Below are 20,389 nucleotides of genomic sequence, written 5' to 3' on the forward strand. Positions count from 1 at the left end.
GAGTACACTGTGCCAACTTTACATTCTTTCAGAAATAAACTCTGCTGTAGGGAGAGAAACACCAAGAATTATCATACTAAACTAAGATGATGTTTTTAGAAAGTTTCCCATAAGCAGATATAAGGAAACAGCAGGAACAGATCACCCAGATTTCATTGTACTAAAATTAGGAGTGAGAGCAAAGAAGTTTAAGTCAGTGATTACGTCAGTTCTCTTTTCAGTTGGCAGAGCGCCAATAAATCATCCTGCTTTTCTCTAGCATCGAAACAATATTTTGGAAAAGAGCCAGCTAAGCAGTTCAATGAATGTTCAAATTCTAGCTTCACTATTAATGTTTTATAATTCAATGACAAGGTGAACAAAGTCTATACAGGCCTACATCTGCAAGGGTGTTATTTTCTTTGTTGTAAGTACTTATTCTTTTGGTGAGTAAAGTACTGCGAATGAATTATTTTAAATATTTAAATGCCTGGAATTTATTTAGGGATTCACATCCAACTCACTTAAACAAAGATTATGCAAATATAGCAAAGCATAAAGTGCAAAACAAAAATTGTTTTCCTCTTACAGTTTTTTATTCTGGCAGGATCTCAAAAGCTAAAAAAGTAGTTCTCTGTTCAAATACTGGGTAAGACGGTCCTTTACACTTGGTTATCTCAATACATAACCTGATTTAATCAGTAAATTTGCTAACTCATCACAAATTACAAGATTTCAAATAATTAGCAAATCCTATGATCTTATGATAAGGTAAAACACTCCAAAAATCTATGTTTGCCTTGTCTTTGTCCATGTTCTGTGCACTGTCAGCTTGACTCCCCAGAGCCAATTGTTAAATTTTCAGTGAGAGCATTCACACTTCACAAATTGGCAAGTGGCACAAAATCAGATTTGATTTGTTGTTTTGTTAACTGTCTAGATTTAAGAAAGTGATGGAGAAAAAAATAATAATAATGCTGACTGAACTTAAAAGTATGTTAGGTATGCATCTTTTTCCCCCAGAAAGCCAGTTGTTAAATATTTACCAGCTCGACCCTGCTGCTGCTGAAAAAGCTACATTTTAGCTTAGGAGTCTTCCATAAAGCTAAAGTCAAAAACAGGTGTCCACCTTAAGTCTAGTAATCAATATGGTGAGGCTCTGGGCAATCAAGGGCCACCAAGTCACTTAAGGAGATGCTAACTGGTATACAAAGTATATGGTGTACAATAAAATAGGGTCTTCATCTTAACTGCCATTTGGGGGTCCCTTCCCCTTTTCCTCCCTATTTCACAGAATACACTGTGTCAACTTTACATTCTTTCAGAAATAAACTCTGCTGTAGAGAAACACCAAGAATTATCATACTAAACTAAAATGATGTTTTTAGAAAGTTTCCCATAAGTTAAAAATAGGTTAAAGCTTCCATGTGGATAAGTATTGGGATAGAATCTGTAAGTTGGTCAAGATACATACAGCCCAAGTGAGCTAGGGAGACTCAGTCACAAGAGGATAGAGGGAGAGGAGAAGGAGACAGAGACAGAGACAGAGACAGAGACAGAGACAGAGACAGAGACAGAGACAGAGAGAGAGAGAGAGAGAGAGAGAGAGAGAGAGAGAGAGAGAAATAGATGGAGGGATAGAGAAATGTGTGTTCTGTATAAATATATTATAAAGGTTATACACATCTGTTATATATTATATGAGTGTTTTATATCTACAGATAGACGCCAGAAAAATTTAGAATATGGTCATGGATCTAGAACTGGCACTGATATGGTATGATGTATGTCACATATTATATGTGTATTTCAGATGGATGTCTAAAAAGTTTAGATTATGACAATGGTCTAGGGATATAGACTTGGTACTTGTCTGGTATTTTCTACTTAAGGAACTCACTAGAGAAATCAGTGATAAAGTCTTTCTATACTACAAATGCAAACAAACATCGTCTATAAAACAAGATATTCACTGCCAAAAAACGATAATGAAGTTCAGTTATATAGAATTGGAACCAATATGGTAAGTTCTGCTTAAGGAACTCACTAGGTATCTCAGTGCTGGGGTCTTTCTAAACAAGAAATGCAAACAAACATTGTCTATAAGACAAGATGCTCATTTAGGAGTCATTGGAAAACTGACGAAGTTCAGTTTTCTTAACTAGCCTTGTGACCCTAAGTCAGTCACAACTTCCTTGTGCCTCAGTTTTCTAGTTCTTCAAGTATGGGTAATCCTTCCCGCTTGCTTCACAGGGCTCTTGTAAGGAAAACAAAAAAAAAAATATTATCAGGATGTTTTATCCTGATTTTTTAAAAATTATCATCAGGAAGGCATTTAAAAAATGCTATCTTTATGGGACAGCTAGGTGGCGCAGTGGATGGAGCACCAGCCCTGAATTCAGGAGGACCTGAGTTCAAATCTAATCTCAGACATTAACACTTCCCAGCTATGTGACCCTGGGCAAGTCAGTTACCTCAATTGCTTCAAACAAAACAAAACCTTGTGGTTTTTAAAAATAGATACATCATAGTACCCAAGTTGCTAAAACCATTAGCTTGTTAATATCCCACAAACATGAGAAGTCTTTGACAAGATAAACTCAAGCTTCTCTTCCCTACTTCCTAACCATCCCGTGCTTCCCCACCCCTCCAACAAGCAGCCAGCCCCACTATCTCTTAATGACCCGCGGCTGGCTGCCTCTCTCCCCCCCCCCCCCCCATCTCCCTCCCTTCCTCTCTCTCAGAGCGCGCTCCTACCTGGCTCGCCACCTGCCCCTGAGTTAATTCCACCCCAGGCTTGCATTCACACGCACTCCCCCTCTCTCCAGCAGGGATGCAAACATTCTCTAATGAGCTAGAGTGGAAAGAGCCCCGGTATGTCTGGAACTCCGTCAAACCCCCATTAAGGGAGTGGGAAGAGGCTCAGAGTACTTACTCAGCGAGACAGCCCCACGGTGGAATCAGTCATCCAGGACTGTCTGGGAGGCAGAAACTCCTCCTTCCATCCTCCCCTGAAGCTGGAGCCGCAGCGCTAACGACCCGTGGGGAGCCCCAGACATCCCAGGCCCGGCCCAGGATGGAGTATACACTGTAGAGATAAGGAAAGCCGGTGCTTTGTCCGGCCTGACTCATCACCTAGCCCTAGGAATGAGAACGTGCCCCAAATCCTGGCCTTTGTGCTCGGCCGCAGCTCAGCCCCTGCAGACCCCTCATAAATATCTGAATCGGCTCCGAGGTCCGAAGAACTGGATTCAGGTCTTGGTTCGAATACATACGGGCACCCAACCCTTGCAGAAGGCACTTAAGGAAACGAGAAAAGCTAAAAGTTTATCCATAAGATAAGGAGGATTAGCCTAAATGACCTCTAAGGTCCAGCTTTGACATTTTATGATTTTATGATTAATTTTCCCCTTCTGCTTGTGGTTAATTACATTAGGAACATCTATCTTCATTCCATTTATGAATCAGATCTGTTATGGAGCTCAAAAACACAAAAACAGTCCTATTGATAGAGGAAAGTTGTAAACTTTTAAGAAAAAGTAAATAATGAATAAATTAAAATAAAAAAGAAATACTAAGTGTCATCCATTTTGACTTAGAATCAACACATAAATAACACACTTTTCCTCAAAAAATCCGACAATAAGGATAAATGTAAATCATCATTCCATTTTATTAGTGTTTGTTTCATTATTAGTATTGGGACAATTGATAAGCAGCATGGAATAGTGGACAGGGAAATGATTTGAAAGCCAAGAAGATCAGGATTCAAATTCATTCTCTGACTGTATCACCCTGAGCAAATGATTTAATTTTGCAAAACTCTCAAGGAACTTTCTTTGACAGCCTGTCTTGGTGGCTTCAAGCAGGAGTTTGCTGTAGCAATGAAATCACAATCTCATCTTTCTTTTCCCCATGTGCTTTCCCAGAGTTTTCACTGCCAAGAAAGTTTTTTTTCTGATATTACCAATTTAAAGGACAGAAACCTATCTCTGTACCTAACCACAACATACAGCATTATCTCTACTTCAGAGGGCTGCCTTCCAGGAAACTTTTGGAATATAAACTTCAGAAGGTATTTCCTGTAACATCATCATTACTACAACAGGCAAAGCCATCTGTCACCATCTCTCTTCTCCTTGACCAGGTTCTGGAAAAGTCACCAAGATCATCTTAGAAAAACAACAAAGTAACAAACAACAAAAATTAGATATATATGTCTGTGTAGGAATATATATGAAACAAAAATTACATATATATATATGTGTGTGTGTGTGTGTGTATGTATATACACACATATATAATTTTTGTTGTTAATATATATGAACATATACACACACATAGAGAATTATGACCTACTACATAAATTTAAACATATAGAAAAAACAATCACAAATCCTGAAAGATGGCATTACATCTGAGTTCAAATTCAAACTTAAGAAGCTTCCTAGCTGTGATCCAAAACAAGTCACTTAAGCCACTCTGTGATCAGTTATCTTCATATGTAAAATGGGGGTAATAATAGCATATATCTCCTAGGGTTGTTGTGAGGACAAAATTGAATACTTCATAAAGTATTTGCAAAGCTTAAAGTGACATATTACACACATGCACACATACTAGCTAGTTATTATTTTATTAGTAATACTATTAAGCATCTATTAAGTGCCTATACTATACAAATAAAAAAATGAAGTAGTCAACAACTTCAGTAAATAGTTCTCTTATATCATATTTTATAATTATCACATGTTTCTATAAATCAATTTTATTTCTAAGTCAAATATGGAAAGTTAGATCTAAAAATTATATTCAATACACTTTATAATCCTCAGTTAAAAAAGCAATTGACATAATTGCTGCAAAACATTATCAAGTGTTTTGTTTTTTAATGATCTTAGGCTGAACTTAATTGTTCATAGGATCTGAAAACAGACTCAGAAATACTTATTTTATCAGAATAAGGTCAGGACTTGGAAGGGGCTGGCAACTCTCCATTTCTGCCTAGACTGCCTTGGACCAAACCAAATCCAAAGGCTGAGCCAGATCTGAAAGCTGAGACGTCCACACCCTCCTAGAAGATCCCTGGCTCGTCCCTGGGGCTCCCTAGCGCAGCAGGGTCTCCCATTCCTCACACCCTGCTGACTAGCAGCCCTAGCTCCTCAAGTGCTCTCCAGCTGGCAAGTTCAAGGCTATGACTCTTAGAGGCTGGCTCTCTATCATAGGATCCTTTCTAATATCACAAGATCCTAAATATAGCGCTGAATGATCTCTCACTGGTCATCTAGTTCAAGCTCCTTAATTCACCTAACCATGGTCCAGGATTTTAAGTGACTTGCAGGTCCACGAGCTGCCAGGAAGTGAGACAATTCTGCTATTACACATCACAATCTCCTCATACCATTTAATCTTGTGAGATTCCTGTTCATTACTTCCTCTTCTAAAATTTGGGGGCTTGGAAGAAAAGCAGAGGGGGAAGGGAAGGGAATGCACCAGTCAATGCAAATCTTATAGCCCCTACTTGTATTTTCTCATTCTGGCAGCTAAATTCTAATTGCAGTCATATACACCTTGGATATCTTTTATACCATCTATCGTCCCCCAGTAACATGTTACTTACTTAAATCTAATACTTATCTTTCCATGTAACTATAGCACCTAACTCTGCAACACTCCGATTTCTGGTTTGGAGATTTCTTTACCAAGGGCCTCAATACCATTTTAAGATCAGATAACAATGAACCTGGAAAACCTTCTTAAAATACACTTGCAAGCTATATATCAAAAGACTGAACAAATTATCTTTATTAGATAATTAAGGAAAAACATGAAGTAATCAAAAATGGTGGGAAAGAAAAGTGGTATTAATGGCCGATTCATAAAAAAAAAAAAAAAAAAATCAGACAGTAAAGAGACACCACAATTAACTCTTTAACATCATTGAAGTTAGGGGCACAGCAAAATCCATGTAAAATTGTTTGGCCTTCCCTTCATATCAAAGAAAAAGCTGAATAATTATGGTATTATGGTATGGTATAGTATACTTCTGAATTTGCAATTTTTCTGTATCATCTTAGGTCTTCACCTATTTTCCTCAGCTTCCACAAATCTTCCATACAATTCCCATTTGCCATCCTTCAATATCTCAAAATCTCAATGGAGATAGAAAACATGGAAGGGATAACGATAAAAAAGATCAACAAAATGGTGTATGATCTACAAGTGAGTCTCAAGCTTCACAAAAAATACCGTTGTATTTCTATACACAAATACATTACTGCTGCACACATCTGGAACAGTTTTCTAATAACAGTGGTGGATTTATGACAGCTCCCATCTCACATCTGATCCTCATAGCAGACCAATGGTGTGTGTATATATATATGTATATATATATATATGCGTGTGTATATATATATACGTGTATATATACATATATATACATATACACATATACATATGTATATGTATATGTGTATATGTGTGTGTGTATATATATATATATATATATATATATATTAGTAAGACTGTTCACCTAGGTCAGAGACCCAAGTGTGATGTGCTACCTAATTAAACCACCTGGCAATGCATTCAGGGGCAGTGGGGCAGCTCCTACGGAACACCCGCTGATTCACAAGCCTTTCTGAGGAGGAGAGAAGGCAGGTGAAGTGTTTGCTTTTGGAGGAGAGACCGGAAAAAGTTACTCTGCTTTAATTAACTATCCAACTACTGCATACTTTTTTGTTACTGAATTCTTCCTCTTGACTGTAAAAATCCCACAAGTTTCATCTTGATTTAGACTTTACTAGTATTTCATTGATGCAATTACTTTGTTAAAAGTACTATGGGCTGTACTGATTTGGGGAGGAGGAAGGTTCCAATCTAAAGAAGACATTATTTTCTTCTAGCACCTGGTAATAAAAAGAAAACTTGGGAAGGGGGGAAGGGAAAAAAGAGAAAATGAGACTAAGAGCTCTTTGCTGAAAGTTTACCCCATGAAGTACAAAGCAACTAAATAAATCAGCCAAAAAACCTACAGGTTTCACCTCCAAGCTGTTTTCTCAAAGAGAGCAAATATAAATGATCTCTTCTCTTACAGTCCCATGATCCCACAATATATAATCCCTATTCTCAGTGGCCAAGTGACATGCTGAGAAAAATGGAGTGGATTCCATCCTTTCTGTAAATGAAGCAAAGTCTCACTCAAAGATTCTATTAACCAATTAGAATTTGAATTTGAAAAGTCCAGACCTTCTTACACAACATCATGGTCCAGTGTGGTCAGATATTTTCTTCTTAAAGGTTCATAAATCCACAGGAGTGAGAGGGGGGCGGTGACCCCTTCTTATGGCAGAAATGGAACGCACACTTTTACCCCTCCATCCTCTTTATTTTAAGTTGCTCCTAATTCTTCCAAAGCTATTAAGTCCAACAATATGTAAAACATATCCACACACTAATATGAGAAGAGGAGGAAGAAAGAAATCAGTTACAGGTATTGTTTCAAAAATTTCCTCAAAAATTACGAACTTTTTACCTGGAAAAGTTTAAATTTTATGATATCACATTATCAAGGTATTAATGATATTTCCTCTTAAAATATTTAACAATAAATTTTTCTAAGTCCCGATACCCCTGGGTCAACCAGAGATGTGAATAAGGTACTAACATGGCATAAACCTATAGAAATCCAAGGCATTTTAATTAGGTGTGAGAGGAAGCCTGTTTCAATTGGTTAAAGCACTTGGTCACACTCTATTTATAATTGAGAATTTAAGTTCCTAACTAGAGAGAGGAAAAAGTAGGGATCTTAAGAGCTGAGCCAGAAGGAATCAAAGCAATACCAGAAAGGAAAAATAAAATGCAGACCTGACCTGTAACTGAGGAAAAAAAAGAAGTCACTGGGCCCCAACAGGAGGTTATTACAATAACTAAAGAGAAGTTGTATGATGCTCAAGAGTTAGGGGAAAAAACTGAATCTTAAATCTTTCTTCTTTCAATGCAATTTTAACTTTATAAAATAAAGCAAAAGAACAGACCTGTTTAAGCAATACTGCACTGCATTCTTGCCAGGTATTGTACATATTAATTTCAGAACCCCGTTTTAAAATGTCATAAATATTTAAACAAAGCCTATATTCAGCTACATTCAACTGACAACTTCAGTCTGTCTTCTCTTCCACCATTCAGCTTCCATACGGAGGGCAGTCTATGGAAAACATCTAGGGATTTAGTTGAGCTTAATGTGAAATCTCATATTCAGTCGATTCACCACGGAGGAATTCCAGAAGTGGGTCAAATTTGGCTCCCTCAGACTTCAGTCTTTTTTTTTTTTTTAATGTGTATGATCGCAAGTCTATAAATCAAGTTAGAAAAGGGATCAGATGAATTTCTCTCTGAACTTCTGACATTTCTTTTATATCACCTTGTTATCCCTCCTTAAAATGGGGTCCTCGCCCGAAATTTTATTTTAACTGAAAACCACAGGGTCTCCATAAGAAATAGGAGAAGAGGAAAAATACAATGGCTGGAAATATAATGAATTACCAAACCAGATTATCAATCTTAGTAGAAATCTCTAAGCAAGAGGGAAGAATAAGAGCTACCTCACTAGTCAGGTGGAACAGCCTACTCTATGCTATCAAATGCTACATCAAGTCTGAAAGTCTGGTATTCAAACCACACCTCGGATAATAAGTGGATCACACTTGGTAAATCACTTCAATTCTGTGATCCTCAATTTTCTCATCTGTGAAAATGGGAAATTTTTAACTAACATTTCTGCCACACTCCAGCTTACAAAGCACTTCATGAATATCTTATTTTATCTTCATAATAATCCTAAATAGATATAATTATTATTCCCATATCTAAGGTAGACAGAGATTAAATAACTTACTCAGTATCACACAGCTAATTAATATCCAAGGCTACATTGGAACTCAGATCTTCCTGAATCTAAGCCAGGTATTCTATCCACTATACCAGGGCTTCCTAAACTTTTTCCACTCATAACTCCTTTTTGCCCAAGAAAATTTTCCTTGACCCAGGTTATATAGGTATATAAAATAGATATATAAATCAAAAATTTAGATCAAAAATTTTAAATCAAAAAATAGATATATAAATCAAAGATCACAAAGAAATATATTTTTAAACAATTCTTTGTATACTCATAATGTTAGTATTTATTAAGAATGAAAGCAAATCTGCATACTAATGAGATGGATGTGCTCATCTATTTTTGCATAAAGAATTAAATCTTAGTAGAATATTTGATACATTTTTCTGCTGACAAATTTTTCACGATCCCCACATTCAGTTATATACCCATAATTTAAGAAGTTTTGTGCCTTAACACTTTAGAGCTGCCTCTAAGAAGCAGTTGAACATCAGAACCTCCCAGATTTCTTTTGACTATCAAAAAGGATATCCTATGTGAAGTACTATCTAAGAGGTAGCAATTATTATGTATTTTTTTGACTTTGCCGCATCCCACAGATTAAAGCAAAGTTAGAAGAGATACCTTAATGGGAATATAGCTTAACCCTCTCACTGCCCCATTCCCCCAACACCCCCTCTCTCCTGCCATGGAGAGGTTCATTCAGCAACCTTGGGCCTCCTCTTTAAAATGATGGGTTCAAGTTGGGGTGCCTTTCCTGCTCTCTGTGAGTTTATGCATGGTATTGAGGTACTTACTGAGAGGCAATGACCTGCTCAAGAGCTAAGCTCTCTCAGACCTCCTCATCTTCCTAACAGCTCAGGGCTTTTCCCCATCCCTCTTAATTCTGGTGACTTCCTTCAGCTAGTCATTTCTTGCTTATCCTGGTCTGTACACAATAGCCTGCTTTAGGTCTCTTCCATCAGCCTGTAAATTCCTGGACCTTCTTTTGCCTTTCTTGTATCCCCAGTGTTTAATACAGTGCCTGACACATAGCAGGTACTTAATACAATTTATCTGAGGTTTGCTAAGTACTTTACATGTGTTGTAATATTATAGAGGCCATGGATTGTCTTCTCATTCTTCCACACAAGCAAGAATACTGTTATCTCCTATCAGTCGTCAAACTTTTTATACAGTTTCATGTTTTCAATATTGTATTTCAATTTTATTTGGAGCCCTAATAAGTAACTAGACAACATCATAATAGTGTTCATTAATATAAATATTCAACGGGAAGAAGAAGTACAAGAATTAGAAAAGAAGAGGGGGAGAAAGAGGAAGAGAAGAAAAAAGGAGAAGAAAGAAGAAAGAAGAAAGAAGGAGAAGAAGAAAGGAGAAGAAGAAGAAAGGAGAAGGAGGAGAAAAAGAAAAGGAAGAAGAGTCCAAAACAATCCCAATAAACTTTGGATAGAAAACACCATCTGCATCCAGAAAAACAACTATGGAAATAGAATGTAAATCAACACATGTTATGTTCACTTTTTTCTATTTTTTTCCTCTCCTGTGGTTTTTCTCTTTTGTTCTGATTTTTCTCTCACAACATGATCCATAAAGCAATGTGTATTATAAAAATAAAATTTAAAAAAAAAATTGATCGAAGTCCAAAGTCCTTTAGTAAAGTTCCTGAACACATTATCAGACATTCTAGAATCATGAGGGAGTTTGTATACATTTCCACTCACCATGTTTTCCCCAAACAAGTAATAAAGAGAACTTTCTATAAACCAGCCTTGCTTACCCAACCAACCAGAGGCCTTTGAAGCCAGTTCAGATTACCAAACAGTGCCAGTGTCCCTTTGCAGAGTGGCTTACTAGCATGACACTTTCATGAACAGGCAGATTTCCTAAATGACTCACTGGCTTCACTTCCCTTACCCCGAGGCTCCAGGGAGATGAGCTCAAGGAGGACAGGTGTTGACAAAACTCTGATTCAATAAGCTGCAGCTCTCCCAAACAACTCCCACTTTCTAGTTTCTTAGAAATTTCCAACACAGCCACAACACAGAGGTCAAGTTACCTTTGCTGTGGACACCAGTAGGACCTTTGTTCCTGGAAACCTCTCAGATCTTGTGCTCCCCTCCCAAAGCCTCCCTAGCATCTCCCTGCTGGGGACACCATCAAGGACAAAGCAATCTCAAAATCCCTTGGCCAGAACTGCAGGCCTTCCTAGGTCAGGAGGCCCCAGGAAGCTGTTTCAGATATGAAGGACAACTAGAATTCTGAAGACCTCCAGCCCGGCTTTGTGAAGACCCCATGCACTTGGGGGTCCATTACTCCAGATACATCCTTTCCTAGGATTTCTTCCCCCTTCCTCCACTCTCCTGCCACTGAGATGGTTTACTTTAGATCCTCCACTTCAAGACCTTGCATGCAGATGCTTACATAAGTGTTTTTTTAAACTAAGCCTCCCCATGTTAAAGTGAAAACTCACTATAACAAGTCCCCTAACTACTTTGGAGGACTGAGATAATGATCCCATGAGCTGAGTCATCATCTGCACTAACCCCCCTACTAAAAGCTTACCATCTTCAGAAAAACCTTTCCCAATTAATCTTAATTCTGGTGCCTTCCCTCCATTGGTTATTTCTTCCTTATCCTGCCCAAAGCTCTACTTTAAATAGTGCTTTCTCTGTTGTGTCTCTCCTCAGACTGTAAACTCCTTAAGGACAGGAAGCCCTCTTACCTTTCTTTGTATCCATAGTAATTAAGATAATGCCTGGTACACAGTAGGCACTTAATAAATGCTTACTAACTTTATATCTATATATACACATAAAGTCTATAGTCTATAAACTTAAAGCTGAAAATGAAAATTATATTTTTTTAAAAAGTTGATAAGGACCTTAGATATAAAATCCAACCCACTCATTTTGTGGATGAGGAAACAGACCAAAAAAAAGCATCCCGCAGCTAACATATGACTTTACAGGAATCCAAGTCTTCCTGATTCTTAAATCTTTAAAGGATTCATCCATTATAATTTAAATGACCTACCTATAGGACAAAGTCCCATTCATATACCTTGTAGTCAAAAGTACATAGGCTTTTTTTTTTCCCCTTAATTCATAACCCTTGCTTCAAGTCCTTCAGATACAGCATGGTACAGTTAATGAAGTAGTAGCTATGTAGTCAAGTTGTTGCTCAGTCCTGTCTGACTCTTCCTGGCAAAGACACTGGACTGATTTGCTATTTCCTTCTCCAGCTCATTTTACAGATGAGGAAACTGAGGTAAACAGGATGAAATAATCTGACCAGAGTCACACACTTAGTAGTATCTGAGGCTAGATTTGAACTCAGGAATGAGTCTTCTAGTCTCAAGATCTGAAATCTTATCCACTGCCACCTATTTGGAGTCCTATATTCAGATCTTACCCTGAGATTTTCATGACCTTGGTCATTCATCTCAGATCTCTGTTTCTTCCTCTGAAAACTAAGAAGACAGGACTAGACAGTATTTCCAGCTCTAGCTCTCTGATCTTATGACATAAATTTCTAAATTGCTGATTAACTTTTTTAATGCTTGCTCTCATTTCTGACCCAGGTTAGGTTCCCTTCATCTATGGGTGGTTTGTAGAAACTGATGAAAATCAAGGCCTGCTTTGCTCCCTACTTCACACAGATGCTACGCAGTTTTGTTTCAGTTACTGAAAGCATCTCTATACACATAATTTCTGACCAAAATCAAAAGATTATTTGTTAAACAGGCCTTCAGTCAAACAACAGTCTTTATGTTACATCTATGCCTTCCAGTACCTGCTAAACCTACCTCTTAGGCACAATAAAGCTAAAGAAAATTCAGGAAAATAGCTTGGGTTTTGCTTGGGGCAACTAGTATTTCAAAATAGTAACAGGACAGCCTATTTCTGCCTAAATGTCCATTTATGATTCACTGTATAATTCAAAAAGGGAAATCAATTTTCAAAATAAAAGTCAACATATCACTCTGTGAGACTTAAAGCAAAGATACCTCTATCCCCAATATTTATCATAGCAAAATCTCTTCCAGATCATAGACTCCCTGAGAACAGTATAAACTATTTATATGCAAAAACTCAAGGACCACAGTTTCCCATGAACAAACAAAGCTACCCAACAGAGTCCACCTTTCTAATCCTTTTCAATAAGCATATCCAGCAGTCAACTCAAACTGATTTTTCTTGTCAGAAAAAAAGAAAACTATTTATTACCAGTATCTCCCAGATAGAATCTCCCTAAATAGAAACACTAAAAATCCTAAACTATATTAAACATCTTACTAAATATGGTACCCAAGTTTTAAAAGATGATAGGGATGCCTGAGATCACACTTTGACCTCTCAAAGACATTAGGCTAGACAGTATAAATATGTCACATCAAGCAACAGCCTTTTCATAATTCCTTCCTAAAGAATTAAAGGAATTGGGAAATGAACACTAGGCAGCAGTCACAGACAACTCTGAAACCACATTCGGCAAAAGACTGATATAAGAAAGCCATCTAGTGTTAATGTTAAGAAATGAAAATTGCAAACAAAAGAGCAAAGAGGCAAAATTCGGACAAATGTTGTCAAACTTTGTAAGCAAACCAGCACCAATGACTAATTTTTATAAGCCTTACCCACCAACAACAGACACCGAATTAAAAGGTAATGTTCAAAGTTCAGTTTCACCAAAAATGTGATTTCCCTGCGTAGCATTCACTGGTCCATTTGGCTTTTAAAAATTCACATTTGGGGTAGTTATCTTGGATAATATTAACAGAAACAGGTTAATGTTGGCAGATCTCAGCCAAAGAGGGATAATGAAAATAATCTTCACCCAGGAAGCCTTCCCTCAATGATAGTTACAAAGAATCGAAATTCGCTTTGGCTGTTCAAGAATTTTGGAAATGAATGAAACGTACAATGGCAGTATTCCCCAAGATGCATGGATTAAGAGCCTACCTACCTTTTAAAATGTAATTAAGACCTGAACGAGATCAAAGGCACCAGGAGGGAGTGGCGGGGCACGGGAAGGGTGAGAACAGGGAGGAGGGAAGAAAGTGCGCACTGACTATTTAAGATCCTTATATTCTAGTATTCTTGGGGGACCTACTCTGTTCGAAGTAGGGGGAGGGGGGCTGGGATCCCTGTTAGATACAAAGTGCCCTCCCTCTCTCTCGCCTAGTACAGACGTCTTTGAAAGGAAACAAACCTTCAGTAAATTAATCTGGTAACCCGCAAGGGACAAGAAAGGTAAAAAAAGAAATCTGCCAATTTTTTTTTTTTTAGATGGCAAAAAGATTCCGTGTGAACGCAAATAGATTTACCCAGTAAATGTCACCCACAAAAGGACCACCTTTCTCTCAGTAACTTTAGGGAAAATTAAAACTGCTTCTCTTTTATTACAGATTGGTCTAAGAAAGCATCAGGAATGCCTAAGATGCAGCAACTCCTCGTTGAAAGGGGGGCGCCGGGTGCGGGGGGGGGGAGGGGGCAACTGCAAACGCAGCTTGTCTTGCCGCCCGCAGGGGGTCTGCGCGCAGACATCCCTCCGGCAGACACAACACTAACTCACAGTAAGCTTTGCTTTTGCACTCTTGGTCCCCCGGCACAGTTGCGCCCTCGCTCCCAGAACTGTCAGGCGCGGGGCTCTTTTCCACCATCAATAGCCCAACCCCCCATTTTAACTCAAAAAGACCCACCCCACCTCTCTTCGTAACCCCCACTTACCCTTCCCACAATGCAAAATCCCTTAAGGAAAGGCTACCCTAGTCAATCCCCGGGATGCGCTCTCGACCCTCCCCCCAAATCCCATGGATACTTCTACTGGATCACAAGGATCTTTTCCTCTTCTCCCCGGTCTCCTCCACCACCGCATAGATTCGCACCCGAAAACAAGGATGCTTTGCTCCCCCAATGCCAAGAGTCGGGGTTTTCAGACGCGCTCTTTCCATACCTGCTACAGCCCCGGAGCGAAACAAGGCTTCCGCTGCTTCTGCTGCTCCCGCCGCCTTTCTCCCGGGTTCCCCATCTCCTCCGAGGCTCGCTCCGACTCCAGCCCCGGCTCCCCCCAGCACACACACTCCCCCTCCCCGCCAGACCCTGCGGCGGGGGGAGGAGGTCCGCGGGACAGGACCCGACCCGAGGCAGCGCTGCGCGGAGCCCCGCTCTCCTCCCGCGCCTCTCAGAGTTGCAATTGCTCCCTCGCTCTCGCTAGGGTCGGGGGAGCCAGTGCTGAGATTGCAGTCAGCGTCTAGGTTCTCCTCAGCTGTCCGACAGACGGGGAGGGGAAGGAGAAGAGAGGGGAGGGTGCGCGCACAGAACTCCTCCTCCTCCTCCGCCTCTTACAGCTGCCGCTGCTCCTCCTCCTCCACACCCCGCTTGCAACGCACAGTCTCCGGCTCCCTCCCTTCCACACCTCCCTCCGCCTCCCGCTGAAAGCCTTCCTCCCAATTCAATACTCCCTCTCTTATTGGCCCCAGCTGACTTCCTTCTCCAGCCCTCCCCCTTTTGGCCCCCAACACCACCCAGCGACTCGGGATTGGGAGGTGTCCCTGTTACGCACCACCGCGGCTCTCCTCCGGAATCAGTCTCTGTTATCCGACGCACGGTTGTGGGGAGCACTGGTCTGGATGGAACGTTCCCGGGAGACCGAAACTTTACTCCCACATCCCGAGGGTGGGGGGTAGGCTTTAAAAACAAAGCAACCTGGAGCCTGAGGTGAGGAGGGCGGTGCTTCAAGAAGGGACTCAGATGCTTTAGAGCCCGAAAAGAGCAGTTGGGTCAGAATTTCCAGGTGTGGGTTACCTACCGCTATCCAACGAGATAACCAGTGTTTAACAAATAAGAGACCGCGGCTGCAAATCATCCTCCCACCTCCCCCACACCCCGACCGCCGCCTCTCTTCCAATGTTAACTCCCATCGTCTTGCATTTGGGTTACCAAGCACTAGTTAGAATCCACCAGCGGGGTACGTTAACTGGTCTTTGCTAGTTCCTCCCCTGTGCCCTCATCACGCAGCTTCTGTTCCCAGGTTCTTCCCCAGTGCCCCTTGCTTTGACTTTGCAGCCTCTCTGGAACAACCCCTAAAACTCACAGCGAAACCTGCTGTGAGTTCCTTGGAACCGTTTGCCCATCTGTCGCTTTGTATGCGAGTCCTTGCGGAAACTGAGTGTTAGCGGCTTTATCCAAAAGCAAAACAAACAAAAAATAAAAGCTCCAGCGCCAGCCAAAGCATCCACAAAGCGCTTGGCCGGGAGCGACTGAGTCCACAGCGAGTCCAGGAAGAACTTAGATTCAGCCCAGTTCCAGATCAGTTTGGGGGCATGCGAACGTTACATGCAAACAAACACAGCTTGCTCTCCAAGGGTTCCTTCACAGCCTCAGCGAATTTGGGCGGTAGGAACATCCTGCAACATTCTATCCTTGCTTGGATTTTAGTAGAGAGAGCTGCTTTCAAATACCAGCCTTCTTCCTTTCTTCCAATCTTTTTCTTAATATAGTGTAACAGAATTATCATTTGATGGCTATTATTATATCTGAAGAGAAAGGAAGAGGAAATGAGTTTAAATTACACGTAGGAAATTGAGGTTAAGTATAAAAAATTGCTTGACAATATGAAATGGTTAGTAGTAACATTAGTTACTGAAAAGTTAGGCAAAGGTCTGATAGCAAAAGAATCTTTGACTACGTCTGAGGTTAGGATCTCATGTCTTGTGCTGCACTGGGCACATCTGAAGTCTGGGAAGCTGGAGGGCTAGTTGGGGACTTGAGGTAAATCATTTAAGCTTTCTGACCCTCGGTTTCTTCCTCTGAAAAGTGAGGGAATTGATTTCTAATGTCCTTGTGAAAACCATATATCACTTTATGATACATAATTTAAGAGTAATTCTTTCTGGAAGCAGTGAGCTGGAGGAGATGGACACCACCTGCTTTGTTTGCTAACAGGCATATGATGTTTCCTTCTTGACTTCCATAGCCTTCCACTTATGAACGAAAAGTCTAATTAAATCTTTCATGAAAGGCATCCTGGACTCCGTCTGCCTTCTGCACTCTCATCATGGACCCCCATGAGCCCAGCACTGTACAAAGAAAACATATAAGATTTCTCCCTGACTTACAGAGTTGTTTTCCTTCTAGCTTTAATTATATACTCTCTTGCAGTAGAGCCATATACTTTAGGTAAACTACAGGCCTTTTATACCTCTCCATTTTTTTCATCTTTAGAATAAGGATTATAAAATTTCTCATAGGTTCTACCCAATTCACTATGCTTTAAACAAACAAACAAAAAACAATATACCCTAAGCATAAAGATCCCACCCTTTAAACCTAGCATATTTTAAAATGCTTGCAATAAAAAGCTCAAAATAAATCTGTGCATGTTTTTAAAAGTCATAACTCTGAAATTCTTAACCCATAAATCCCAGTCACACTGTGCTACAGTGAAATGGATATGGATTCTGTATTTGAAAATAAAAAATAGGAGTTCTAGTCCAGTCTCTCATTTGCTTGTGTAACCTTAGGCAAGTGAATTAAACTGTCTTAATTGTCTCATCTATAAAATGAGGATAATGTAAGCTCCTTGAGGGCAGGAACTGGTTCACTTTTTTTTTTCATTTAATAGGTTTTATTTACCAGATATATGCATGGGTAATTTTACAGCATTGACAATTGCCAAACCTTTTGTTCTAATTTTTCCCCTCCTCCCCCCCCCCAGATGGCAGGTTGACCAATACATGTTAAATATGTTAAAGCATAAATTAAATACAATATATGTATACATGTCCAAACAGTTGTTTTGCTGTACAAAAAAGAACTGGACTTTGAAACAGTGTACAATTAGCCTGTGAAGGAAATCCAAAATGAAGGCAGACAAAAATAGAGGGATTGGGAATTCTATGTAGTGGTTCATAGTCATCTCCCAGAGTTCTTTCTCTGGGTGTAGCTGATTCAGTTCATTACTGCTCTATTGGAACTGATTTGGTTCATCTCATTGTTGAAGAGAGCCATGTTCATCAGAATTGATCATCATACAGTATTGTTGTTGCCATATACAACAATCTCCTGGTCCTGCTCATTTCACTTAGCATCAGTTCATGTTAAGTCTTTCCAGGCCTTTCTGAAATCATCCTATTGGTCATTTCTTACAGAACAATAATATTCCATAATATTCATATACCACAATTTATTCAGCCATTCTCCAATTGATGGGCATCCACTTAGTTTCCAGTTTCTGGCCACTGCAAAGAGAGCTGCCACAAATATTCTTGCACATATAGGTCCCTTTCCCTTCTTTAAGATCTCTTTAGGATATAAGCCCAGTATTTGACCCACTGCTGGGTCAAAGGGTATGCACAGTTGGATAACTTTTTGAGCATAAGAACTGGTTTACTTTTACATTTGTATCCCTAGCACAAGATAGCTTTTGATTTAATTCAATAAATACTTATTAAATTCCTCACGTAGTTGGAAGGACAATACCAAAAAAAAAAAAAAAAAAAAAAAAGGTAAAAGACAATCCCTGGTCTCTGGGAGATAACAGTTAATAAATGTTATTATTATTAATATAATACTTATCCTACTTCTGGCTTGTTATAGGGCTCCATTGAGATTATGTTAAGTACTATATAAAATTCAGCCATAATTATTATTTACTCCTCCACAAGCCCTATCTGTCCTCCCCTCTTCAAGACCTTGGGAAGATCCTGAAGATAACCTTCCTAAAGGATTTTAAACATCCTTGGCCACAAAATAAACCAAAGATGTTATTATTAATTGTCTCCACTTCCTTTGAATTCTTCTTTTCCCACACCCATTTTGTTTCTTGCCATACAGAACAGGGTAGGCTACCCACTTATATTAGATGGAAGGGCTGAGACCATGGACCCATGATTCTCACTGTTCAGGTATCCTATCAATTCATCATTTTGGCCTTGGGATATCACATTGAAAAACTTTCCTTTTTTAACTATGGCTGTAAATTGTTCTAAGGTTTAAAAGAAGGCAGTCAACTATGAAGTGTAAAATGATATCTACCTAAAAGCTAGAATTACTACCTCTCATGTCTTTTCTTTGTCCTCTCTCACTGACCTTCCCTCTAGCCCAAAGTCCCTTGATTCTTGCTCTCTGATTCTAATCTCCTGTATCTTACAGGATCAGCCTTATTTCACTTATGAATTACAATCATGATCCTCAGGGACTAGATTCAAAGTATGCATTCCCTCCCCAATCATTTAGCTGACTATGTCAGCTTGATTTACCCAATAAGATAATGTATATAAAGTTCTGTCTACAGAGGGACATAAAAATGTGAGCTATTTTGTTTGGGGATTGAAATATAAATGAAAGAGTATAAGAACTATGACTTAATGGAAGTGAATTCTATATCACTTATATCTATTTTCTTTCCAAAGACAAAGGGATACAAATGCCAATGCAAACTCGAGCCCAACATTTATCTGGCTATTCACCGTATTTACCTAAGAATCTAGAAATATTGCTATAATCTTTCCTTCTACTTTAATGGACGCTTATCAGATAGACAAAAAACTGCCTTGGCCTGGAAATCAAGAGATCTGATTCTCACCCTAAGTCTAACCTTGAATTGTTATAGGACCCTGAACAAAATGTCACTTAATAAGCATTTGTTCAGTGCTTGATCTGTGCCAGATACCATGATAAGTGCCAAGATACCAAAAAAAAAAAAAAAAAAAAAAAAAAAAAAAGGCAAAAGGCAATCCCTGATTTTAAAGGGCTCATAGTCCCCATCAGACAACATGGAAACAGTTATGTACAAACAAGATACATCCAGGATAAATTAAAGAGAGTCAACAGAGAAGTCACTAGAATTAAGTGTCTTCATCTTTTTAAGCTTTAGTTCCCTCATCTGTCAAATGAGAAGGTCAACTTAAGTGACCTTTAAAGTCCCTTCCAGTTCAGCATCCTATGATCTCTTGCAGCACAAAATTTTGTGGTTGTGTTTTTTCTTATAAGCACATAATAATTATGTATAATAATTGATGCCATGTTACTGCCAAAACTAAGTTCGTGTTCAGATTCCTAAAAAACTCCTTATTTTCCCTCTCTACAAAAGTCACATACCTGACCCTCTCTCCAAAAGGGGAGGAAAGCCCAACAAATTTAAGCCAAATGAATATTCACCATCAACAAACATACCTGGACTAGCTCTAAGTGCAAAACAATGCAAGATGAACCAATGACACAAAGAGATCTAAGACAAAAACCCTACCTACTCTAGACAGATTGCACTAACTGGGGAATCAGGAAACCATGGCTCTCCTTCCAGCTCATCCATACTCACTTATGTGACATGGAGAACATTTCTTCACAAGTTGGAGTAGATACCCTTAAGGTATATTCCATTCCTAATGGTCTATAATTCTGGCTTATTAGCATCACTGGCACTTTTCATCCAGGATGAAAAGCCTTAAAAAATAATAGCTTGTTTTTCTTCACTGTGCAAACCATTACGGTACCCATTTTA

General features: G+C 39.2%; 1 protein-coding gene across 7 annotated transcripts in view; it reads right to left on the minus strand.

Annotated features, from left to right (window-relative positions):
- The window catches only part of SIPA1L2 (signal induced proliferation associated 1 like 2), a 243,687-nt gene extending 228,216 nt beyond the window's left edge, over nucleotides 1-15,471 (minus strand). For 4 of the 7 annotated variants that reach the window (XM_074262406.1, XM_074262401.1, XM_074262400.1 and 1 more), the window contains exon 1: nucleotides 14,840-15,190. The gene's annotated coding sequence lies outside the window, so the exon portion shown is untranslated. Of the gene's footprint in view, nucleotides 1-14,839; nucleotides 15,192-15,448 lie in introns of those variants that run through there. The other 3 variants (XM_074262403.1, XM_074262398.1, XM_074262399.1) reach the window with 2 other exon arrangements.
- Nucleotides 15,472-20,389: the final 4,918 nt, after the last annotated feature.

This window comes from Sminthopsis crassicaudata, chromosome 4 (genome assembly GCF_048593235.1).
Source record: "Sminthopsis crassicaudata isolate SCR6 chromosome 4, ASM4859323v1, whole genome shotgun sequence".
Taxonomy (NCBI): Eukaryota; Metazoa; Chordata; class Mammalia; order Dasyuromorphia; family Dasyuridae; genus Sminthopsis; species Sminthopsis crassicaudata.